At 39.2% G+C, this 27,112-nt stretch overlaps 1 protein-coding gene and 1 pseudogene across 2 annotated transcripts in view; both read right to left on the reverse strand.

Annotated features, from left to right (window-relative positions):
- Positions 1-27,112, reverse strand: part of PLSCR4 (phospholipid scramblase 4) — a 148,390-nt gene that overhangs the window by 90,272 nt on the left and 31,006 nt on the right. The window lies entirely within an intron of this gene.
- The window catches only part of LOC125098410 (phospholipid scramblase 4-like), a 50,540-nt pseudogene continuing 30,971 nt past the window's right edge, over positions 7,544-27,112 (reverse strand).

The raw sequence follows: 27,112 nt of genomic DNA on the forward strand, positions 1-27,112 counted from the left end.
TGAAGTCCAGAATTGTGATGCCACCAACTTTGGCTTTCTTTTTCAATATTCCTTTGGCTATTCGAGGTCTTTTCTGGTTCCATATAAATTTTAGGATTATTTGTTCCATTTCTTTGAAAAAAATGGATGGTACTTTGATAGGAATTGCATTAAATGTGTAGATTGCTTTAGGTAGCATAGACATTTTCACAATATTTATTCTTCCAATCCAGGAGCATGGAACATTTTTCCATTTCTTTGTGTCTTCCTCAATTTCTTTCATGAGTACTTTATAGTTTTCTAAGTATAGATTCGTAGTCTCTTTGGTTAGGTTTATTCCTAGGTATCTTATAGTTTTGGGTGCAATTGTAAATGGGATTGACTCCTTAATTTCTCTTTCTTCTGTCTTGTTGTTGGTGTAGAGAAATGCAACTGATTTCTGGGCATTGATTTTATATCCTGACACTTTACTGAATTCCTGTACAAGTTCTAGCAGTTTTGGAGTGGAGTCTTTTGGGTTTTCCACATAGAGTATCATATCATCTGCAAAGACTGATAGTTTGACTTCTTCTTTGCCGATTTGGATGCCTTTAATTTCCTTTTGTTGTCTGATTGCTGAGGCTAGGACTTCTAGTACTATGTTGAATAGCAGTGGTGATAACGGACATCCCTGCCGTGTTCCTGACCTTAGCGGAAAAGCTTTCAGTTTTTCTCCATTGAAAATGATATTTGCCGTGGGTTTTTCATAGATGGCTTTGACAATATTGAGGTATGTGCCCTCTATCCCTACACTTTGAAGAGTTTTGATCAGGAAGGGATGCTGTACTTTGTCAAATGCTTTTTCAGCATCTATGGAGAGTATCATATGGTTCTTGTTCTTTCTTTTATTAATGTGTTGTATCACATTGATTGATTTGCGGATGTTGAACCAGCCTTGCAGCCCTGGAATAAATCCCACTTGGTCGTGGTGAATAATCCTTTTAATGTACTGTTGAATCCTATTGGCTAGTATTTTGGTGAGAATTTTTGCATCTGTGTTCATCAAGGATTTGGTCTGTAGTTCTCTTTTTTGATGGGATCCTTGTCTGGTTTTGGGATCAAGGTGATGCTGGTCTCATAAAATGAGTTTGGAAGTTTTCCTTCCATTTCTATTTTTTGGAACAGTTTCAGAAGAATAGGAATTAGTTCTTCTTTAAATTTTGGTAGAATTCCCCTGGGAAGCCATCTGGCCCCAGGCTTTTGTTTGTTTGGAGATTTTTGATGACTGTTTCAATCTCCTTACTGGTTATAGGTCTGTTCAGGCTTTCTATTTCTTCCTGGTTCAGTTGTGGTAGTTTATATGTCTCTAGGAATGCATCCATTTCTTCCAGATTGTCAAATTTGTTGGCGTAGAGTTGCTCATAGTATGTTCTTATAATTGTCTGTATTTCTTTGGTGTTCGTTGTGACCTCTCCTCTTTCATTCATGATTTTATTTATTTGGGTCCTTTCTCTTTTCTTTTTGATAAGTCTGGCCAGTGGTTTATCGATCTTATTAATTCTTTCAAAGAACCAGCTCCTAGTTTCGTTGATTTGTTCTATTGTTTTTTTGGTTTCTATTTCATTGATTTCTGCTCTGATCTTTATGATTTCTCTTCTCCTGCTGGGTTTAGGCTTTCTTTCTTGTTCTTTCTCCAGCTCCTTTAGGTGTAGGGTTAGGTTGTGTACCTGAGACCTTTCTTGTTTCTTGAGAAAGGCTTATACCGCTATATATTTTCCTCTCAGGACTGCCTTTGTTGTGTCCCACAGATTTTGAACCATTGTGTTTTCATTATCATTTGTTTCCATGAATTTTTTCAATTCTTCTTTAATTTCCTGGTTGACCCATTCATTCTTTAGAAGGATGCAGTTTAGCCTCCATGTATTTGGGTTTTTTCCAAATTTCCTCTTGTGATTGAGTTCTAGCTTCAGAGCATTGTAGTCTGAAAATATGCAGGGAATGATTCCAATCTTTTGATAACGGTTGAGACCTGATTAGGACCAAGAATGTGATCTATTCTGGAGAATGTTCCATGTGCACTAGAGAAGAATGTGTATTCTGTTGTTTTGGGTTGAAATGTTATGAATATATCTGTGATGTCCATCTGGTCCAGTGTGTCATTTAAGGCCTTTATTTCCTTGTTGATCTTTTGCCTGGATGATCTGTCCATTTCAGTGAGGGGAGTGTTAAAATCCCCTACTATTATTGTATTATTGTCGATGTGTTTCTTTGATTTTGTTATTAATTGGTTTATATAGTGGGCTGCTCCCACGTTAGGGGCATAGATATTTAAAATTGTTAGATCTTCTTGTTGGACAGTTCCTTTGAGTATGATATAGTGTCCTTCCTCATCTCTTATGATAGTCTTTGGCTTAAAATCTAATTGATCTGATATAAGGATTGCCACTCCTGCTTTCTTCTGAATGTCCATTAGCATGGTAAATTCTTTTCCACCCCCTCACTTTAAATCTGGAGGTGTCTTCGGGTTTAAGATGAGTTTCTTGTAGGCAACATATAGATGGGTTTTGTTTTTTGATCCATTCTGATACCCTGTGTCTTTTGATTGGGGGCATTTAGCCCATTAACATTCAGGGTAAGTATTGAGAGATATGAATTTAGTGCCATGTATTGCCTGTAAGGTGACTGTTATTGTATATTGTCTCTGTTTCTTTCTGATCTACTACTTTTAGGGTCTCTCTTTGCTTAGAGGACCCCTTTCAATATTTCCTGTAGAGCTGGTTTGGTATTTGCAAATTCTTTCAGTTTTTGTTTGTCCTGGAAGCTTTTAATCTCTCCTTCTATTTTCAATGATAGCCTAGCTGGATATAGTATTCTTGGCTGCATGTTTTTCTCGTTTAGTACTCTGAATATATCATGCCAGCTCTTTCTGGCCTGCCAGGTCTCTGTGGATAAGTCTGCTGCCAATCGAATATTTTTACCATTGTACGTTACAGACTTCTTTTCCCGGGCTGCTTTCAGGATATTCTCTTTGTCACTAAGACTTGTCAATTTTACTATTAGGTGACGGGGTGTGGACCTATTCTTATTGATCTTGAGGGGGGTTCTCTGAACCTCCTGGATTTTGATGCTTGTTCCCTTTGCCATATTGGGGAAATTCTCTCCAATAATTCTCTCCAATATACCTTCTGCTCCCCTCTCCGTTTCCTCTTCTTCTGGAATCCCAATTATTCTAATGTTGTTTCGTCTTATGGTGTCACTTATCTCTCGAATTCTCCCCTCGTGGTCCAGTAGCTGTTTGTCCCTCTTTTGCTCAGCTTCTTTATTTTCTGTCATTTGGTCTTCTATATCGCTAATTCTTTCTTCTGCCTCATTTATCCTAGCAGTGAGAGCCTCCATTTTTGATTGCATCTCATTAATAGCTTTTTTTATTTCAACTTGGTTCGATTTTAGTTCTTTTATTTCTCCAGAAAGGGCTTTTATATCTCCCGAGAGGGTTTCTCTAATATCTTCCATGCCTTTTTCGAGCCTTTTTCAGAACATGTCTTAACTTTTTAGGGCAAAATTACTCACACACTGAAAGTTCTAGCTTAAGTGTTGGCACTTTTGTGGGAAAAAAAAATCACTTTTGAAACTCAGACTTCAGTGTATACCCAGTAATTTTAAATTATGTGAAGTGTTTTAAATTAGTGAACTCGTAATTACTGTTTTGGTGATTCAGTTTCTTGAGAATGGTAAGTGTATAAAATTACTATTGCAGCTTTATTTTCAATATGTGCCTGTAAACCATGGATTTTTCTCCCTTTGTAAAAAGTTATTTGTAGATAATTGAATGTTTGATTATAGAAAGGTCATTAGTTTTTTGTTAACACATTTTGTTAGTCTGGTTTTGTTGCTTATCGGGTTTAATATTGTTCTTGAAAATAGTTGATGCTATGTTATGTATAACTTTTCTAATAAAAGTTGTGGTATAAGCTGTAAAAAAAAAAAAAGGCTAGAACCTTGAGAATCGTCATTCTGAACTCTAGATCTGACATATTACCAATGTCTGTATTGATTAGGTCGTAGCCTTTGGTACTGCCTCTCGTTCTTTTTTTTGTGGTGAATTTTCCCGCCTTGTCATTTTGTACAGATAAGAGTATATGAAGGAGCAAGTAAAATACTAAAAGGGTGGCAACAACCCCAGGAAAATATGCTTTAGCCAAATCGGAAGAGATCCCAAGTCGTGAGGGGGGAGAAAGGGTATAAAAAGAGGTTCAGAAAGAAAAAAAAAAGAAAAAAAAAGAAGCAATTAAAAAACAAAAACCAATAAAGAAAAAATATAAAAAGGAAAAAATATATATATATTAGATAAACTAGTTAGAAAACGTTAAAAAAGAAAGGGTAAAAGTTAAAAAAATTTAGCAGAAGAAGAAAAAAAAATTGAAAAACAAAAGAAAAAAAAATTAATTGCAAGGCTAAAGAATCATGGGGAGAAAGCCAGGAGTTCCGTGCTTTGCTTTCTCCTTCTTTGGAACTCTGATGCTCTCCTTGGTATTGAAACTGTACTCCTTGGTAGGTGAACTTGGTCCTAGCTGGGTTTCTTGTTGCTCTTCTGGGGGAGGGGCCTGTTGTAGTGATTCTCAAGTGTCTTTGCCCCAGGCGGAGTTGCACCGCCCTTACCCGGGGCGGGCTGAGTAATCCGCTCGGGTTTGCCGGGTTTGCTTTCGGGAGCTTTTGTTCCCTGAGCGCTTTCCGTAGAGTTCCGGAGGACGGGAATGAAGATGGCAGCCTCCCGGTCTCCAGCCCGGAGGAGCCGAGAGCCCGGGGCCCCACTCCTCAGTGCACCCTCAGAGAACAGCACCCAATTACTCCCGTCACCCTGGCCTCGGCCGCACTCCGAGCTGACCGAGCCTGCGACCGGTTCAAGGTAACCCCGAGCTTAGAGCTTACTCCTTGGCTCTGTCTCTGTAGCCGGCTTCCCCGTTCTAATACCTGTAAGCTCTGCGACACTCAGACACCCCCGATCCTTCTGTGACCCTGCGGGACCTGAGGCCATGCTGACCCGCGTCAGCTTCACCCCGGTTAAGCCTCTGGAGCGGTGTCCCTCAGTGGAACAGACTTTTAAAAGTCCTGATTTTGTGCTCCGTTGCTCTGCTGCTCGCAGGGAGTCGCCCCCCCCCCCCCCCCCCCCCCCGCGGTCTATCATCCCGTAGCTCTGGATTCACTTCTCCGCCAGTCCTACCTTTCAGAGAGTGGTTGATTTTCTGTTTCTAGAGTTGCTGTTCTTCTTCTCTTCGATCTCCCGTTGGATTTGTAGGTGTTTGCAATCTTTAGATGAGCTATCTAGCTGATCTCCCGCTACCTGATGTAGTCTCAGCCTGCTACTTCTCCGCCATCTTGACTCCTCCATCTGTATTTTTTTTAAAGTGTGTTAAGAGATACATCTTTTCATATTATGCTTAGGTGCAAGGAACAGGGACCTGGAATAAGACCTTTTATTTCTTTCTTCCATAAAAGTCTGCGATTGGGTAGCCTAGAAATCACAAGATATCTCTCTGCTAGCTCTATTAGCTCTAAGGAGTCCTTAAGAACCCAGACTTTTCCTACCGTTTGCTCTACTGTTCATAGTTTTCATTTCCCAGATCAGCTTATATCACCTCTCCTGAGATATCTCTAGTTGGAATGAGGAGAAAATTAAGGAGAGGCAAATAGTGTGTATCACTTAGCTTCTAAAGTAGTTCCTACAGTTCACTTCTAATAGACCAAAACTTTGCTACATGAACACACCTAGCTGCATGGGAGGGTAGCAAATATTCTCTTTATTCCAGGTTTCATGTGGAGTCCGTGAAAACACAGGTTATAATATTATGGATGAAGAGGAGAGACTTAAGGGACTAGCTCACTTCTACCACAATTCCTCTCCACTCCTGAAATGTCCAGATAGAGACACTGTCTTTAGAAAACACACTTGACCTTTTTCTGTCCCCTTATTTGCTTGCCCCAGAGAGCAGGGATGAACTGCTGGCCTGGTGGGTTGGGAAGAAGACACTGGATCTGAGTAGTTCAGCCCTCTTTATCTTTGACTCCTTTCGGAGAGGCAGCCTCTCTGCGGAGAGCACACATTCCTAGCCCCTCCACAGAACAGTTTGCGGTGTCAGGCCTCCACAAGAAAGGATTAGGGTTGTTTGCCTCTGCCTGAGACTGGGAAGTAACTCTCAATCTGTACCTTTTCTGCAAAGCTATGGTTGTCAGAGAGTGTAGCCATGTCCTTTAAACAGCTCTGTCAGTACAAAAATGATGTGTTTCTCACTCCTGTGTCTATCTCTCAGGGATTTTACTCACAGCTGAAGAGCAGCAGTAGTATAAAGTGGTCCCTCAAAATGCCAAAACTATGAACACATTTTTTTTTCTTAGAAAATTAAAAAGCTATCAGTGAAGAAAAGAGCACAGTCTCACCTTGATTTCCCTGTTCAGGCAGGTCCCACGGCCGTATCTTAAACAAGTGGCACAAATTACATGTAGGAAGAAATATACGACCAAATACAGAACAGAAAGAAATATGCAGATAACAGAAAACACAGAGAAGAGTGGAAACGTTATATTTGATGGAAAAATTTAAAAATGAACTCAAGGAAGGAGGAAATTAAGGAACAGTACCCAGAAGAATTTTCATAGTTGGCTGTGAATCTGCCAGACCCCTGAATAAAATATTCCACTTTAGCCATGACTTCTCCCAGGACAACAGTCAGGCCAGGCTGTATCTGGGAAGAATTGTATCCAACTGCCCATTAGACATATTGCCTTTCCCTAAATCAAGGTAATGACTGGGTTCTATCTCTGCTCATTTGACATTCCTTGTGCTACCAGCAATTACATTTCCTGAAGACAAGTGAATATATCAAATGCTGAATACATTTTAACCAAAAAAAAAATCTAAGAACCGATACAATAAGAGAACTTAAACTTAAATGTGAATGACATCTATGAAAAGAACAATCTAAGTGTATCAGTGTTCAAAATAAAATAAACATTTATGTCATCCATGATTTAGACATTTTATTTTATTTTTTTTTTAAAGATTTTTTTTTAAAGATTTTGTTTATTTATTTGACAGAGAGAAATCACAAGTAGGCAGAGAGGCAGGCAGAGAGAGAGGAGGAAGCAGGCTCCCTGCTGAGCAGAAAGCCCGATGTGGGGCTTGAACCCAGGACCTGGGATCATGACCTGAGCCGAAGGCAGCAGCTTAACCCACTGAGCCACCCAGGCGCCCTGATTTAGACATTTTAAATGTTTTAATTTTTGTAACATGGCAATTTAGTTCTTCCTTCATGGTTAGAAGATTGTGGTGGTATCAGTCTGAAGTACTGAGATGAACTCTGTTAGCATGTGCTTAAAAACAATTTAGAGTATTAGAAAAATTTGAGACAGTTTAAATTTTTTTTTCAATTGAAAGGTCATTGTTAGAAAAGATAGTACAGGGGCACTTGGGTGGCTCAGTTGGTTAAGCGACTGCCTTCAGCTCAGGTTATGATCCCGGAGTCCTGGGATCGAGTCCCACATCAGGCTCCCGGCTCCATGGGAAGTCTGCTTCTCCCTTTGACCTCCCTTCTCATGCTCTCTCTCACTCTCTCTCAAATAAATAAATAAATAAATAAATAAAATTAAAAAAGAAAGAAAAGATAGTACATTGAAATGTTTTAAATCTCTTAAATTTGAGATGTGGTTGCAAGAATACTGGACAAAAAAGGGGGATTTGAAATCATAGTTCTGGATTTCTAGTATAACTCTGCATACATGAACTAGGTCTTTACAGTTTTCTCATCTTATATTAGAATATAGAGCAGAGTCCTTCATTTCCCTCTAGCTCTGAAATCTTTTGGTTCTATTCATTAAAATGTATTGATTAGTGATGTAATAAATTTGGCTAAGAAATGAGCATATTTTAATAAAGAAAGCTATAAGCTAGTACCTCCCCCCTTAAAGGCTTGTTTTCCTCAGTTTTATGGTGAGGGCAAAAGGCAGCCAGCAGCAATTAATTTAAAAAACTAGATAAGGATTTTGTCATTTTAATTATTCTCTACAGCATTCCTCATATCTCCCTATCCTTGCATAAACAAGAGTTTCTAAAATTGTTTATATTCTAAATCTGTTTTATTTTTAACAAAACAAACAGCATTCAAATACTATTACCTAAGACAACTGAGCAAACATGCTCTTGAAACTTTCATGAAAAACATGGTTTCAGCATTTTTTCCAAGATAAATTTTCCTGTCCCTTGGATTATAAAACAGTTGCTATAATATTAATTGAATGATGTTTTACCTCATAAAACAAACATTTTCAGAGGATCTCGAATTCCATATGAGTTCCATATGGCAAAAACATCATATCTGTCATCTTAAATAGAAAACAAAGGAGTATCTTTTTAGTTATTGCCAACCACTAATCACAAGAAAAATTATTTTAATTGTTATACTGATGTTTGAACATTCTTATGCCTTTGACCCTAAAATCTGTGAACCCTTTTAACAATTTTGTCCCTTCCATTTTTGGCAATGTTGCAAAGTGCATAATGTGAAAACCTAAAAGTGCTGACTAAAGTATATATTAAGGCCTATTTACATGCAAAGCCAAGCTCCTAAGAGAGAGAAATCTGTGGAGCAAAAGGGAAAAGTCTGAAAATCCCGAGTGTTACACAGAGGCTGAAACTTTCTTTGGCTTCTCTGGGGTGCCAATCTTCCTTGGCAAGGGGATTTGATTTCCCCAATCAGGCAAGGCAGTAGTGGGGCTTTGGGCCTGAGCAATGAATGTTCTATATTATAGATCCTCAATAAGGTGGGAACTCTCAAAGGGAGACAACCCAGTATAAGGGTAGACTACACAACAAGGACTAAAAGAAAGCTTGAGCACTGGGTGTTATATGCAACTAATGTATTGTTGAATACTAGATCAAAAACTAATGATGTACTATATGTTGGCTAATAAAACATACTAAGAAAAAAAGTAAAAAATATAGACTCCAAAAAAAAAAAAAAAAAAAAAAGCAAGCAAGCAAGCAAGCTTGACTCTTTTGGCCTGTATTAGAGGTAGGGAAAATTTTGTCCACTGAGAATTCATAATCAAGATTTGTACTCAATATTTAAAATATACACATGACTTGGGAAACACCAAACTGACAGAATAACATTAAAAAATGGTCTTCTGTTTGTTACATCACTGGGACCCAACAGAAGAAAAATCAAGCCTCTCAGGAGAGCACGCCCTCAGGCAAGATGTCCTTGGAGCCTTCTTGGCTCCTCAGCCATGATCCTAAACTTGAGAGCACATGAAGTAACCCACCACCATTCACTCTATTTCTGTTCTCCTATGTTCACACACAAAGAGATGAAACATCACAGAAATGAAAGAGGCACAGGGCATAGTGATTTAGGGCATAGACTCTGGAACCACTTTCAAATAATGGCTTCGTGACTAACTTTGCACAAGATCTCTAACCTCAGTTTTCTGAAAGGAAAATTATCATAGCATCTGTCTTACAGGTTGTTTATAAGAATTAAATGAGTTCATATGTGGGAAGCAGATAGGACCAGAACCACACCTGAAGACAGGGAGCCCTGAAAAGGACAGCTGCTCTTATCATCATTAGTGTCACTGCAGTTGTGGGTCACTGATTACAGTATCCCAGCTCTTCCATGGTTAGGCTGATTCTTCTCCAAATTTACCCAGATGCCTATCCTTCTGGCCTAGAATTAAATCTTGAGGTAAACCTAGAAACCATATGTAACAAAATTATATCATTTCACATGACTGGCTTCCTGGTTGAGAGGCAGCAGAACTAAGAACTGAAAGAAAATTTAATGGGCAACCATAATGCTACATAATTACAGAACATGTGTTTAGAACTTGCTATTTATTTTTTGTTTCTGTTTAAAACTATTCTTTTTTTGGGGGCACCTGGGTGGCTCAGTGGGTTAAAGCCTCTGCCTTCAGCTCAGGTCATGATCCCAGGGTCCTGGGATCGAGCCCCTTATCGGGCTCTCTGTTCAGTGGGGAGCCTGCTTCTTCCTCTCTCTCTCTCTCTCTGCCTGCCTCTCTGCCTACTTGTGATCTCTCTCTCCCTGTCAAATAAATAAAATCTTAAAAAAAAAAATTAAAAAAAAAACTATACTTTTTTGTAAATTTCCGGTGTAAATCATTTTTTGTGATTTGTAAATGTTATGTTAACTACACTTAACTATAAATTAACTATAAATATTATGTTAACATACACATATTTTGGTTCTTCAAACTCCAGAAAATTTTACACATTAAACTCCTCTAAGACACACACATGGTTGAGTACATTGAAGATGGCTTTTACCTCAAGAGTGTATGTGCCAGGAGTTCCTCGGTGGCTCAGTCGGTTGAGCATCTGCCTTCAGCTCAGGTCATGATGCCAGGGTCAGGGTCCTGGGATCAAGCCCCACATTGGGCTCCCTGCTCAGCGGGGAGTCTACTTCTCCCTCTCCCCCTGCTTGTGCTCTCTCTTTCTCGTTCTCCCTAATAAATAAAATTTTAAAAAAGAAAAAAGAGTGGATGCTTCACAGTCATCCCAGCCCCAGCACCTTCCCCTACTGCCACCACACACACAAGTGTACACTGACCACCAGCCTTATTCAGAACCCGGGAGAACAGGGTTAGGACCCTAGGCTTCTGCTGGGCCTTTGAGACCCATCAGCTCTTCAAGTGCTCGTGTTAGCTAGTTCCACCTGTTCTGCTTCCCCTCCTCCAGGAGCTCTCATGTCTCTCCCTTTCTTTCCAGCTCCCTTCATTACAATTACACCAGAGGGAAGAAGTTCCTCAGCACCCTGTCTTCTTACTATTAACTCCTGATGAATTTCAGCTTTGTCTCTCAACAATAATATTGACACCTAGCTCGTGGTGTGGTAGTGAGAACCATGTGATACGTACGTGCAAACTGATAAACTGCATTTATTTTATACCAAGAATTCTTGTTGAGCTTCATACTATAATTATATATTGACTTGTTTTACACTTGCTGAGGACAGAGGACTATTCTGTACATCTTTGCATTTCCTTAATACCTAGCATAGTAACTTACAATTATTTCATCATACTTGCTCTATTTATTTTATAAGTGATGTTGTAAACCTCATTTCAATTACATGGAAAAGTACACTGTAACAGGATCATTCTGAAGTTGGTCAGTCCATGGAGGAAAAAAGCTCTAAAAACATTATTTTACCATTAGGTTACCTCAAACCGAATCTGAACCACAGCCGTAGGTTGAACATGGCCCGCGCACTCTCATCACATTTTCTTTCTTCTCATTCTGGATGCTGTAAACTGCCCTGCACAGGTTCCAGTGTTCTGCCACAAAGCCAATGGTGACACCGGGAGGACACGGTACCTTCAGCTGCAAATGAGGAAGTGAGAGAGGGGAGGAAGCTATGCATCGATGTATATATGGACACACCACCTAGATGTGCTCTGAAAACTTTTAAGGAGTAAGGAAATTGTTGAGAGAGAGAGAGTCCTCCACAGGCCTCTCATACTTCTAAAGTTCTCGCTGTGTGTGGAAGCAAAGCAAGGTCCTGACTGCTCTTTCCCTTGGCCACTTCTTGGGGTTGTCATTGGAGGGAGCAACCTCGAGGGATGAAGTCACATTTTTCTTCAGGACACAGGGGAGACTTGCTTGTCCCTTGCTATGGAACAGCCAATTCCTTCTCTAAGTCTATGGTGGGCATGGTTATGAAAGGGATTTTTGTGGTGATGAAATTATCAGGTATCTGCACTGTGTGGTGGACACAGGAATCAACACAGGTGATCAAACCTCAGAGGACTGAATAACACACACACACACACACACACACACACACACACACACAGGAATACAAGTAAAATTGGAGAAATGAGAAAAAAATCTATCATGAAATAAGTGTTCTATAAATTGAGTACATTTATAATTTTGATTAGCTTTACTACATCATGGCTTACTTTAATCATGGGAGGTTGCATTTATACAATTTGAGAAGAAAACCCAACTCATGAATATGAATCCAAAAGGATTAAGGATTAAAAGTGAAGATTCATCTCAAATATCAGGCTATAATTACAAAAACAGTAATGATGGAGTAAGATACCTGGGAACAACGTTCTCTGAGCACTGTACTATCTGCCAGGTACTGTAATGAACAGTTAACATTTATTTACTATTTTATCCTCAAAGCAATCCTGTGTACAGATACTATTATTACCTCCATCTTATAAGAAATCAAAACACAGAAAAGGTTGTAAATAAATTAACATTTAGTATGTGCTGGCACTTACTATGTCTTTTAAATATCCCAGGAATCCTATGGGGTATGTCGTGCATATTTATGTACCAGAGCACTGAGGCCCAAAGAAGTTAAGTAAATTGCACAATTTAAGTAGGTGACATATCTGGAATTCAAAATTCTGGTGGACCTCTCACTAAAGCTGCTTCTTTCCCTGCAGCAAACAGCCTTCCTAGAGCCACATGGGTTGTAGACAAGGAACCCAACTGTAACTCAGAACGCCTGCTCTGTAGGTCCGGCCCTCAGGGGACTGTAACCTCACCAGGCACTTCATCTTTCTGAGCCACCCCTTCTTTATCTATGGCAAGTGTGGACTGGGATGGGGAGTATAAAATCATCCAAGGTCTCTTCCAATTCTAAAAGTATTCGATGATGTCTAGCGACATCTTATCTGCAGATACGTAGCTACATTTAAACAAATGTGTGTGACTTCTGTTTTAGGTCATAAATACATTTCCAATTCATTAGACACAACTGACAGAATTATGGTCACTGAATAAATAACCCTAATTTGTGCTTGACCCCCCCAACTAGCACTGGAAGGCAAGAATCCACAAGAAAAAGCCCTCTGCGCTTTTCCTTGGGTGAGACAATGTGGCCTGCCTCCCCTACCCCACTCTCTTCTTTCATTCTGATCATCAGAGCCAGTGAAAATCCCCTCCTGTGTCATTCTGGAAGGAGCACAAGCATGCTGTGAAGACTTGGATCAGGAAGAAACCAGGGATAAGACCTGCATTCTCTGACCTCTTGCCTGGCAGAGGGACAACAGAGGCAACAGCAGGTGCATCTGAAAGGTCTCTGCATTGTCATGATTTCTCGGCCCATACAGTCGGTGACCCGGAGGACGAAGGGCCTTAGAGTCCGATAAGCATTTCTGGTAAAGTCGTCTGTGTCTTCAGTTACGATGTAAACATTTGGTCCAGATTGTTTTTAATATCTATTATTGGTTTCAAAAGATGTCATCACTAAAAAAAATAAAATGAGAAAGACACTTTAAATTAGAAGCAGTTAAGATGGGCCTTGAGTATTCGTATTGCATTTCTTTTTTTTTTTTTTAAAGATTTTATTTATTTATTCGACAGACAGAGATCACAAGTAGGGAGAAAGGCAGGCAGAGAGAGAGAGGAGGAAGCAGGCTCCCTGCTGAGCAGAGAGCCCGATGCGGGGCTCCATCCCAGGACCCTGGGATCATGACCTGAGCCAAAGGCAGAGGCTTTAACCCACTGAGCCACCCAGGCGCCCCCGTATAGCATTTCTTAGTGTGTAAAGAAAAAAAAACTTTTTCAAAATTTCACTGAAGCATATGCAATTGCTTGGAACATCAAAATATTTTATAATCCTTATAAGCATTGGGACTTAAAACATTTATTTTAAGCTCAGAGCAAGATGATTTTAAAATGTTTATTCATGTAACAGGAAAGATTGAAAACATCTTTTATAAGATGATCATGTCTTATATAATACCTGTATTCAGAAAACTTTAGTTTTAAAAATATTTTAATGAAATTACAGATTGCATCACAAGTGAGTCAGCTCATGAAATATGGTAAGATGGTCATTACAAACTGCAAACAGAAAAAGGAACCAAGAAGAGCTGGAGGCCTTACATACAGACAAAGGAATGTGTAAAATTGTTGCTTTACGGGTCAGGAATAATTTCCTATGAACAGAGGACAAGCTTCATGTTTACCATGCTCATTTCTTCCTTCTTCCAGCAAATCTAGATTCTGCTGGTCCCTCACTAAGTCCTTTATTTTCTATGCTCTTTTTTCCCCTCATCTATAAAATGTGAATAAGGGGGGTGGAAAAAGGGAATAAGTGTAATGGCGTTGACCAGATAATATAGAAGATCTTTTTCAATCTAAGATCCAATATTCTATGATTTATAAATTAATAAAATTGTACAAAAAATTCCCTCTTTAAGTTTCTAGGACAGTCTTTCCTCTTCGAACCACTAAAAAATGATCAGTATGAATAAAGAACTGGGTATCAAATAATATTGATTCTAAAATTGCTGATCACCACTGAAGTACACATATTTTCCAGGGGTTCAAAATGCTGAAGAATGTGTATGTTGTCCAACTAGTGGGATAGAAAGAAGTAATTAGGGAAGATAGAAATAACAGAATTAAAACAAGTTAGCACTAGAAAAGAAATTGATAGAACTTATTGCCATGTATCAATTTATTTTTAAAATATCTTTAATGTAAATTAATTATAATATAATACATTTTATCAAGTGAAATTAACCTATCTGTACCTGATCATATATAAGGAGAAATGTCTAGTTAGGAAAAACCCTTTCCTCCAGTTATACTCTAGAAGACTAAAAAATTTAATAATGTTTTTGATAAACTATCAGAAAATCACCTTCAGCTATAGTAACAGTATCTAGAAGCTGTGTTGACATAGATTGTTTCTAGCTCAGTCCCTACTCACTGGCCTCAATGACCTACAGACGTGTTGCTCAGGAATCTCAGGATGGTTTAACATGGACCAGCCACAGAGAAGGCAATGTCTCAGTGTCTTAGGGAGAGGGAGTCAGCCAGGGTAAACCTCACACAGAACTGTCCAATTTTATATTATTTCACAGGTACCTCTGACAGATTAACATACTGATTCCATTCACTTGGTTTACTAAACACCATGCTCTTCCCTAGGTGTTCACTTTTAATTAGGGGAGGGTCCAAGAGGGCAGGAAGCTCATAAATAGGATTAGGGCAAAGGACAGGAAACATTCTGGGATATGATCCCTTGAAAACGGAAATTGGAAATACCATTAGATACAATTTTTATCTTAGTTTTACTTTGGGATTACTCCCAAGATGCTTGAATCTTTCTAGCGGAGAAAAAAAAACTCCTCCAGGACGGACTGATCCTATCTTACACAATTTCCTGTCATTCCTAACATCTGAGCTTGGAACATTGGCTGAAATGTCATATTTCCTTAAATATTTGTTGAATAAGTTAATGAATAGATTTTGAAATGAATAAAATTGAAAGTGACTTAACTGGACATGAATGTTTAATCATGTGCTTAATTATAAAATGTCAGGTTTGGCCAGCAAACCCTGAGATGGTGAATGAACAGATTACTCCAGACACCTTAGTAGGAGAAAGGAGAGGCCTGGGGCCTGACGCTCTAGTTGCAAAAGGCCTCAAGCCAAGATTTGTCTACACTTTTATTGGGGTCTTATCAATGCAGCAGGTATAAGTGCAAAGCCAGGAGGAAAGTGTAACTAACTTTAATGGTCAGGATAATAATATATGGGGCGGCATATGATAAGGGCGAGGAGGCAAGGAGTTTGTGAAGTTCGTGATCACCAAAGGTGCCTGTTTTTCTTCAAAATTTCAACATTTACTCCCTAGATGAGAACCTTGAGCAACAGTAAGAATCTGGCTGCTTTCAGCCAAGAAACTTCCAAGAAGGCGCAAAGTTCGGGGCATCCTCCTTTGCTTTTCTATTAGTCCCATCCAGGGAGGCAGATAAAAGTCAGATTTTGTCTGTCCGGACACTGTGAATTCCCACAATGAGAGAGTGGAGAACTCAGTCCATACTTAATTCAAGACTTTTTCTTGTATGAAAACACAGCCGGGTGAGGGGGTCTACACATCTCTTAGAACTTTTCAAACGTGCCCCCCAAAATGGTTCACAGTCCTATTTAAAAAATTCTAGGATTTTAAACTCTAGGATTAAAAGACAAAAAAACTCAGTTTCATAAAGTGCCCACCACTAGGCAAAATAGCCTAAAGAAATGAAGCCCTTAAACATGGGAGAAGTTTGGGGTGCCTGGATAGTTCAGTGGGTTAAAGCCTCTGCCTTCGTTGGGTCATGATCACGGGGTCCTGGGATCGAGCCTCACATCGAGCTCTCTGCTCAGCAGGGGACCTGCTTCCCCCTCTCTCTCTGCTGCCTCTCTGCCTACTTGTGATCTCTGTCAAATAAATAAATAAAATCTTAAAAAAAATGGGAGAAGTTTACCTTATAAGACACAGTGGCCATTTAAGGAGCAATTCTTTAAGGAGCTAGTGGAGCTGCTGGCAAAGTCAAAGTTCAGAAACCATGTAATCCTGCTGTGTTGGACAGAATTCCTCTGAGGAGTCGTGATATCCTTCAAATGGGATCTCAAAAGTCTGGAGAAGCAGGAGGAAAGTGACTGGGTATGTGCCTTCCACTCATACCTAAGCAGGCATTTCAACTAAGTAGCCTCATTACAGTATCCCATCCATGCAGTGGTTCCTGGGTGCCAGGAATTGTATCAGACATTGATAATTCTCAGAACTGCCCAGTAGGGTACAGATAGTTAATACTATTTTGTAGATGAAGAAATTGAAACATCAAATATTTAAGAAATTTGTTCAAGGTTATAGAACTAGTAGGGAATAAAGACAGAATTAAAAACTACATTGTCTAGCTCTAAACCCGGTTTTATTTTTTATCTGTTTCTAGTTTTGTTTCTTAATTCATCCAATTTGGAAAGGGAACAGTGAATCCATCATATCTATCATTTAACCTCTATCAGGATAATAGAAGAAGTTGAGCAATTTTGTTTTTTATTTTAATAAACAATTTTAAAGCTGTACAATTTTAAAAAGATGGGGAAATGGTCTAGGAGACTCCAGACTTAGAAGGAGAAATTATTATTATTGTGCAAGTATAAAAAGATTTCCTAAAATTTATTAACTATAAGCATCCTGTAAGCTTCTAAAATAATGAAGGGGTTTACTCTAGCACTTCAATGACTTCATGTGTATTTTATAGTTATTTTACAAAGGGACAGTTTAGTAAAATTTTTGGCTCCTACAAATTCCAGTTTCTTCATCCAATTGTACTGCATTTCACACATCATTTTGACAGTGGTGTATTGATAGTTTTCAATGCACAAGATTAATATACTGAATTGCAAAAGGAACTTGTCAACTTCAAGGAATATTTTATTAATTATGTGGGGAGTGAAGTATTGAATCAGAGTCCCTTGCTTATAATGAACTTAAAAACCTCCTGTTTCCAAGACAAAGAGGGTCAGGCTTACAGAAGAATGCTAGCTATATCTCAGTTTCACTAGGTAAATTTTTTGAGTTTCTACCATTTGAATTTACAACCAAATCTGCCTATACCTCAACTGTATGACCTAGGTTTCAGAGTAATTGCATAATTTTTTTAAAAGATTTTATTTATTTATTTGACAGACAGAGATCACAAGTAGGCAGAGAGGCAGGCAGAGAGAGAGAGAGAGGAGGAAGCAGGCCTCCCGCAGAGCAGAAAGCCCGACGTGGGGCTCGATCCCAGGACCTGGGATTATGACCTGAGCCAAAGGCAGAGGCTTAACCCACTGAGCCACCCAGGCGCCCCAATTGCATAATTTTTATACAGAAGGGATTTAGGGGACCACCACTTTGTGGGAAGAGGCCTCACAGACTTGGCTTGAAGCTATGTGTGCTTGGTAGGCACCTTATGTTTACTTGGTAATAGGTTTTTATGTAGGCTAGAGTAGCTGGTGAAATTATGGCAGGGGAAAGCAAGGGGCCAAGTCACCTGATGAGTTTGTCACTAAGTGTTCTGTTCCTTCATGTTGTCTTTTTAAAAATGATTTTATTTATTCATGAGGGAGGGAGAGAGCAGGAGGAGGAGCAGCAGAAGGAGAGAGGCCAGCAAACTCCACGCTGAGTGCAGAGCCCCATGCAAGGCTTCATCTCATGACCCTGAGATCATGACCAAAGCCTAACCGACTGAGCCACCCAGGCACCCTATGTTCTCTTTCTTGATGTTTACTCTTACTTCCAAGTAAATGACACTCCAGTTGGCATCTATGATAGCTTTTTTTTCTAACCCTATTTTTCTAATTTCCTTTAGGAGGACATCTTGAATATCTTACAACTCAGTTTGAATCCTTTATGAAAGTCATACTCTTCCTACTGAAAATATTCTTATACTTTTGCTCCCCCTTCACATATCTGAAATCAGTATCACTGCTCCTGTAGTCTCACAAGTGGACCTCTGTCATCACTGACCTACCACCTTTACCTGCTGTATCCAGCCTGTGTCTCTTTTTATTGGGTCCCCAAGGTCATATTTCATAAGAAAATAATTTGGAGTTGTACAGAGTACCTGAGCCAATAAGTATTCCAGACCATGAGGGCAGTTTGGCACAGGAATTGACTCTGGCATCCATGCTGTTGGAGCAGACTGACTGAACAATGGACATCTGCCAGGCCAGTACTATATAAGATGAGGGCCACCAGTTGGCTGGTATGAGGGGAAGGTACTGAGCTGATGTGGACTGTAGTATCCCATAAGCAAGCTTCCTGGGTAGTATGCAAGTGCAAGGGCAGTAGCTACTGGGGACTCTGTGTCCAAAATCAAATGCAAAAATTACACATGTTTGAAACTACATTGTATTGAAACTTAGCACAAATTTTTATTTATTTATTTATTTATTTATTTATTTATTTGACAGAGAGAAATCACAAGTAGGCAGAGAGGCAGGCAGAGAGAGAGGAGGAAGCAGGCTCCCTGCTGAGCAGAAAGCCCGATGTGGGGCTTGAACCCAGGACCTGGGATCATGACCTGAGCCGAAGGCAGCAGCTTAACCCACTGAGCCACCCAGCGCCCCTTAGCACAAATTTTTACATGGAAATTACATGGGTCACATGACAGCTTCTTGAAAATAGTAGGAGGTTTCATTTTCTGAGGGAAGGACATGCCATGTACCAAAAATGTAGTAGAGATTATTAACTCATTTAATCCTCTTAAACTTTATGAAATAGTTATGCTCACCTCACAAATGCAAAAACTAAGGTTGAAGAGATGAAGTATAATTTGATAGCCTCTCTATGCCAATCTCATAAGGTTGCTGCAGAGTTAGCCCAGGGACTGAAATAAGTTTAGCACTATGTAAATTTCTATTTTTTTTCACATTAAAAATATTTTTATTGAAGGGGGCACCTGGGTGGCTCAGTGGGTTAAAGCCTCTGCCCTTCAGCTCAGGTCATGATCCCAGGCTCCTGGGATTGGGACTCTGTCTTGGCAGGGAGCCTGCTTCCCCACCCACCGCCATTCTGCCTGCCTCTCTGCCTACTTGTGATCTCTGTCTGTCAAATAAATAAATAAAATCTTTAAAAAAATATTTTTATTGAAATATAATTAACATACAATATCATGTTAGTTTCAGGTGTGCAAATTTCTGTTTTTATATTCTTTATACTATTGTTAAGTTTATATAAATAGCAAGTGGTAACACTGGAATTTGAATTCACATCTCACCTTCAAAATGGTGACTCGAAGACTGCTATATTGTTGCTGCCCAGTCACTTCTTTGTATCCTCATCTGTTTCCACACTGTTCTCTTTCAACCAGGGGTCAGTTTAATTTCAGCTTGGTCAATGTAAATAAGACCACAGTCAAGAAAGTCAGATTTCTTTAAAGAATCACAAAATTTAAAAAGAGAAGCACTCAAATCATGAATTAGTATGAAGGTACCACTAATGTATGACTTCAGATTTTGCTTCTTTTATCAAATGTCAAATGTCTCAAAAGAAGCGTGCTTAGAATCAGCCAGGATGGATCAGAGCAGGCTTAGTAAGGAGCTTGAACTCCTGCCCAGCAGTAACAAGGAGCACTTCACCCCCTTTTCTGTGAAAGGAAGCCTGGTCCCCTGCCATCCACTGGAGAAGCAGGGATTTCACAAGCATTTTACATGGATTGCTAACAATGTGGAGAATTAACAGCATTTAGATATGAGATTATCCATACTACTGAGATGTAGCTATAGTGTTAAAAAAGTAAAATCTGGATACTTTTACCACCAGATTTGGCGTGTTTTGTTTTACTTTCTTGGATTTAAAATAATTTATTTATTTATTTATTTACATAAGTAACTGGGCTCTGATTGATTACAAGGGGGTACCTGATAAATTTCTAAGTTATTCCTAGCATTGGAAAGCCTTTACTGAAATCATTTGAGGGAGAGAACCCCAGTTGCCTTTCTCTGAACTTCTAGGAAAGGCCAGAACAAAAAGTAAAGAAAAGCCAAGCCTACAGCAAAAAAGAACCTCTCTTCCTGATCCCAGAAAAAAGAGAGTTTTTTAAAAAAGTAATGTGGTTGAAAACTAAATACATGAGATAAGGCCAATAATTTATTTTTCAGATTTCATTACAGGTTGATTTTAGCTAAAATGAAATAAAACCAACTCTATGTTAGCAGAAGAGTTCAGCTGAGACCTGACGTAAACTGGCTGAAGCTTTGACTATATTTGTATCTTCTTATTTTGAATATTCTTATCATTTTTGTTTCAAGAACTTATTGTGAATCACTAGCTTAATTTTATAGCCTACTGATGGATCTGCAGTTTGGAAAACACATTATTAAAAGTGTTTCTCAAACTTAGCTGTTGATAAGAACCAACCAGATAGGATATTTTTCTTTTTCAGGATCTGTCTTGGAGATTCTGATTCAATAGATGGCCAGGACCTGCATTTTTATATTAGCAAAAGAAATTCGCATTATTTTGATGGACCTAGTATATTAAGCTACACTTTAAGAAACAACAGTTTAGAATTTTTTCTAAAATTTAAGATATAATCTGCCATCAAAAGTCAATGTATGGGTGCCTGGGTGGCTCAGTGAGTTAAGCCTCTGCCTTCAGCTCAGATCATGATCTCAGGGTCCTGGGATTGAGTCCCATGTCGGGCTCTCTGCTCAGCAGGGAGCCTGCTTCCCACCCCCTCTCTCTGCCTGCCTCTCTGCCTACTTGTGATCTCTCTCTGTCTGTCAAATAAATAAATAAAATCTTAAAAAAAAAAGTCAATGTATGTAGCAGCATTACTCATAATGGTCAAAAAGTAGAAAGAATTAAAATATCCATGAAGTAATAAATGCATAAACAAGGTGTTCATACAATAAAATACGATTCAGCACACCTGCTACAACACAGATAAACCTTGACAATATTCTGAGTGAAAAAAGCCAGATGCAAAAGGCTATACATGTTATGATTCCACTTATATGAAATATCAGAATAGGCAAAACTATACAGCTATAAATAGATTAGTGGTTGCCAGGGGCTAGGGAAAGAACAAAATGTGGAGTGATTGATAATGGATATGACTTATCTGGGACATGATGGAAATAATCTGGATTAAATAGTAGTGATGATATGAGTTTGCAGCAAACTTTAAATTAGGATTTTCTGGAGCGACTGGGTGGCTCAGATGGTTGAGCACCTATCTGCCTTTGGCAAGGGTCACGACCTCCAGGTGCTGGGATTGAGCCCCATATTGGGCTCCCAGCTCAGTGGGGGAGTCTACTTGTCCCTCTCCATTTCCCTCTGCCTCTCCCCCTGCTTGTGAAATCTCTGTCTCTGTGTCTCTCTCAAATGAATAAATAAAAAATCTAAAAAAAAAAAAATTAGGATTTTTCTGAAGAATCTCAGATCAGGAATTGAGTTTAATATGGCCCCAAAGGTTACACAAGATTGTCATCTAGTAACATTGCTCACAAGGATTGGAGAATTTCCAAGGTCCTTTTATACCATTTGAATTTTGAAATATCTGCATTATAATTTTTTTAATTGAAAAATAAAGTGGTCCGGTGGGGGATAGTATGATGGCAACCCTGTGGATATACTAAAAAACACTGAATTATACACTTTCAAGTGGTGAATTTTATGTATGTGAGTTATACCTCCATTTAAAAAAAAGGAAGATAAATCACCTGAAAGACATAGAAATAAGACACTGAATGAAGTAAAATACTGAGAAAGGGCCAGATGGAACTTGGCCATAATACAGGATTGTCAAGACCCTGGATTTAGCAGGTACTGAGCCAGTACTGAGTGTTTATACTGGATTATAGCTATACAACATATACACAGAGAAAAAAGGAAAAGGAAACTCTACTGTTTTGAGAAAACGCTGCAGGGGCAGAGGCTACCTGAGCTCCACGGATCTTATTTCTAGAATGAAATAACATCTCTGTAATCATCTCATTGATGATTTTTTTCCAAACTGTGAGCTTTTTGCCTCTTCTTTACACTCATTCTTTCTAAGCATCATCCAGATGGGACGATTGCAGTAACTTCTTAACTAGCTTTCCCTCTGTTCCAGTGATTCCTTTACACTGGCTCCAAGAGCTATCTTTCTTTCTTTTTTTTTTTTTTAAAGATTTTATTTATTCGTTTGAGAAAGAGAGAGAGCACAAGCATGAGCAGGGGGAGGGGCAGAGGGAATGGAAGAAGCAGACTCCTTGCTGAGCAGGGAGCACAATGCAGGACTTGATCCCGGGACCCCAAGATCATAACCTGAGCTGAAGGCAGATGCTCAATGGACTGAGCCACCCACGTGCCACCTCCTCCCCCCACAAGAGCTATCTTATTTAGACATCCAATCAGTTACTCACTGGACATTTACTGAGCACCTGTTATGTACCAGACCCTGTGCCCGAAGCTGGGAAGAAAGTGATGAAAGACAAACTCAAGTATCTGATTTGAAGTGTTGATGTCCTGTCAAAAAGCTTCTACAGCCCACACAGGCTCCAGGATAAGAGGCAAACTCCTTCATCAGCAGAAGACTCCGTTGTTATCTCCCATGCTCTGCCCTTCTGTCTTTTGATCCAAGCAGAACTTTATCTAAAGTCCCAGTCATACCACCAGGCCTTCAAGACCTCCTGTTTTTGGACCTGTTTTCTTTCCCCCAGACATTCTTCCTTCCCCACCCATTATTTGATTGAGAAACTCCTTATCATGTCAGCAAAACCTGACTTCCTCAGTTAGGCCTTCCCTTTAATCCCACAGTCAGTTATTCTGCTGTCTATGTCCCTACCACATTCTTTTCATATTTCCACAGAACTTCCTACTCCAGGAGATGGTAAATTCTTTGAGGATAGGAATGTTCTACTTGACATTCAGTAAACTACTTGGCATCTAGTAGGTACTCAATATTTATTTATTGAAACAATAAAGTAATTAGTTAAACAAGCAACTTAACCCTTAGTGTCATTTTCTGCAGTGGTGAAAAGATTCTGAAGATTTAACTTACCGGATATAAAATGGGGATTATGCTCTGGAGGGTCATCAGATTTGGATCTGCTGAACTTAAATGGCAGTGTAGTCAGGAGGAGCATCAGGTATTGGATCCAAGGACTTTGTTTTATTTTCAATGTCATCCACAGGTTGATCGGCACTTGTGGGGACGAGCCTTGGAGGAAATGGAGGTGCACAACTGAGAAATGGAATGATTTATTACTGAAGATATTAATTTTTTCCTTATTAGTTTGCTGCAACATCAGTGTATGTAATCATTATGAAATACACTACTATATTTCTAATGACACCCATAATACACGCATATATTAGACATTAATTCATGCATATGATAAATTGTTAGGCTGAACATAGAGTAAAAAACTAAAGCTGACTAATTACACTGTGCTTGGAATTAAAGCAATGAGCTCCCAGGCTGGTGGTTCAGTGGATCTGATACTGACTCTTATTTACACAGATAAATTTCTTTCAAGATAATAGAAATTCTTTGTCGGCGATGTAATATGGAGAAACTGGCATATATGGAGTGAATCTGATTTTTCCCCACACGCTTTTTTGAAAAGTGGTTGTGTCAAAGTAAATTCAAAACAAAACAACATAAATACTTAATGGTTTAAAAAGCAGTGTGCCACACACACACCACTTAGAGGTGATTTAGTGTGCTTACCAGTGACTCCTATGTTGACTTATTCTTCCTAAAGCAACCTAGGTCACTACAATTACTGAAAGGAAGGTGTTGTGGTCACGTTTCATGTTATACCCTGCCCCTTCACTGAGATTGGAGACATTTTCCCTGACCTCACTATGAGGAACAGTTTAGTGCTCCTGAAAAAACTGGTTGCTTTTATCTCATAGAGAACACAAGTCCCTTAAATGTGATATTTCTCTCCTTGAATCAGTTGCAAGAAAACTCAGGACCCACTTTTCAGACCTCCTCTATCAAGGAAAGCTTTTCATTGCTATCACCTCTTTTGTTAGACTTATTTTCCTACTCTTACTTTTCTTTACCTCATTTTTCTCATGTATTTTAAGTATCTTTGTCTAGATGCAACCAATATAAGTCTCCTTTAGTCCTTTCTATGCCAAATGGTAAACAACAAAAAAAAAAACAATTTCCAAGTGAAATAAACTCAAACTATTATTAAGGAAAACAGTCATATAATTCACATTTAAAATGAAGCATAATAAAATTTGTTCACAAAAGACTGCTAACTTTTTGAAGAATTCTAATGAATACTAAAAAATAAAATGCTTTGGGAGGAGTCAAGATGGCAGAGAAATAACAGGCTGAGACTACATCAGGTAGCAGGAGATCAGCTAGATAGCTTATCTAAAGATTTCAAACACCTACAAATCCAATGGGAGATCAAAGAGAAGAAGAACATCAATTCTAGAAACAGAAAATCAACCACTTTCTGAAAGGTAGGACTGGCGGAGAAATGAAACCAAAGCGATGGGAAGATAGACTGCACTGGGGAGGGGCTGGCTCCCGGCAAGTGGCGGAGCAACGGAGCACAAAATCAGGACTTTTAAAAGTCTGTTCTGCTGAGGGACATCGCTCCAGAAGCTAAACCAGGGTGAAGCCCATGTGGGGTCAGTGTGGCCTCAGGTCCCACAGAGTCACAGAAGGATCGGGGGTGTCTGGGTGTTGCAGAGCTTGCAGGTATTAGAATGGAGAAGCTGGCTACAGAGACAGAGCTGAGGAGTGAGCTCTCAGCTCGGGGTTACCTTGAACCGGTCGCAGGCTCATGAGCTCGGAGCGCGGCCAGAGGCCAGGGAGACAGGAGTAATTGGGCGCTTTTCTCTGAGGGCACGCTGAGGAGCCAGACCCCGAGCTCTGGACTCCTCCGGGCCAGAGACTGGGAGGCCGCCATTTTCATTCCTGTCCTCCAGAACTCTACGTAAAGCATTTAGGAAACAAAAGCTCCTGAAAGCAAACCCGAGCTGATAACTCAGCCCGGCCCCTGGTAAGGGCAGTACAATTCTGCCTGGAGCAAAGACACTTGAGAATCACTAAAACAGGCCCCTCCCCCACAATATCAACAAGAAATCCAGCCAGGACCAAGTTCACCTACCAAGGAGTGCAGTTTCAATACCAAGGAGAGCAGTGGAATTCCAGAGGAGGAGAAAGCAAAGCATGGAATTCATGGCTTTCTCCTCATGATTCTTTAGTCTGGCAGTTAATTTAATTTTTTTTAAATTTTTTTCTTTTTTTCTTCTTCTGCTAAATTTTTTTAAACTTTTACCCTTTTCTTTTTTAACGTTTTTAAACTAGTTTATCTAATATATATATATTTCTTTCTTTTTTATATCTTTTCTTTACTTATTTTCTTTTTTAAATGTTTCTTTTTTTTTTTTTCTGAACCTCTTTTTATCCCCTTTCTCCCCACCCTGATATGGGATCTCTTCTGATTTGGTTAAAGCGTATTTTCCTGGAGTCTTTGCCACCCTTTTAGTATTTTACTTGCTCCTTCATATATTCTTATCTGGACAAAATGACAAGGTGGAAAAATTCACCACAAAAAAAAGAACAAGAGGCAGTACCAAAGGCTACGGACCTAATCCATACAGACATTGGTAATATGTCAGATCTAGAGTTCAGAATGATGATTCTCAAGGTTCTAGCTGGGCTCGAAAAAGGCATGGAAGATATTAGAGAAAACCTCTTGGGAGATATAAAAGCCCTTTCTGGAGAAATTAAAGAACTAAAATCTAACCAAGTTGAAATAAAAAAAGCTATTAATGAGGTGCAATCAAAAATGGAGGCTCTCACTGCCAGGATAAATGAGGCAGAAGAAAGAATTAGCGATATAGAAGACCAAATGACAGAGAATAAAGAAGCTGAGCAAAAGAGGGACAAACAGTTACTGGATCACGAGGGGAGAATTCGAGAGATAAGTGACACCATAAGACGAAACAACATTAGAATAATTGGGATTCCAGAAGAAGAGGAAACAGAGAGGGGAGCAGAAGGTATATTGGAGAGAATTGTTAGAGAGAATTTCCCCAATATGGCAAAGGGAACAAGCATCAAAATCCATGAAGTACAGAGAACCCCCCTCAAGATCAATAAGAATAGGTCCACACCCCGTCACCTAATAGTAAAATTGACAAGTCTTAGTGACAAAGAGAATATCCTGAAAGCAGCCCGGGAAAAGAAGTCTGTAACATATAATGGTAAAAATATTCTATTGGCAGCAGACTTATCCACAGAGACCTGGCAGGCCAGAAAGAGCTGGCATGATATATTCAGAGTACTAAATGAGAAAAACATGCAGCCAAGAATACTATATCCAGCTAGGCTATCATTGAAAATAGAAGGAGAGATTAAAAGCTTCCAGGACAAACAAAAACTGAAAGAATTTGCAAATACCAAACCAGCTCTACAGGAAATATTGAAAGGGTCCTCTAAGCAAAGAGAGACCCTAAAAGTAGTAGATCAGAAAGGAACAGAGACAATATACAATAACAGTCACCTTACAGGCAATACAATGGCACTAAATTCATATGTCTCAATACTTACCCTAAATGTTAATGGGCTAAATGCCCCAACCAAAAGACACAGTGTATCAGAATGGATATAAAAACAAAACCCATCTATATGCTGCCTACAAGAAACTCATTATAGACCTGAAGACACCTCCAGATTTAAAGTGAGGGGGTGGAAAACAATTTACCATGCTAATGGACATCAGAAGAAAGCTGGGGTGGCAATCCTTATATCAGATCAATTAGATTTTAAGCCAAAGACTACAATAAGAGATGAGGAAGGACACTATATCATACTCAAAGGAACT

The sequence above is a fragment of the Lutra lutra genome, chromosome 1 (genome assembly GCF_902655055.1).
Source record: "Lutra lutra chromosome 1, mLutLut1.2, whole genome shotgun sequence".
In the NCBI taxonomy this organism is placed as follows: domain Eukaryota; kingdom Metazoa; phylum Chordata; class Mammalia; order Carnivora; family Mustelidae; genus Lutra; species Lutra lutra.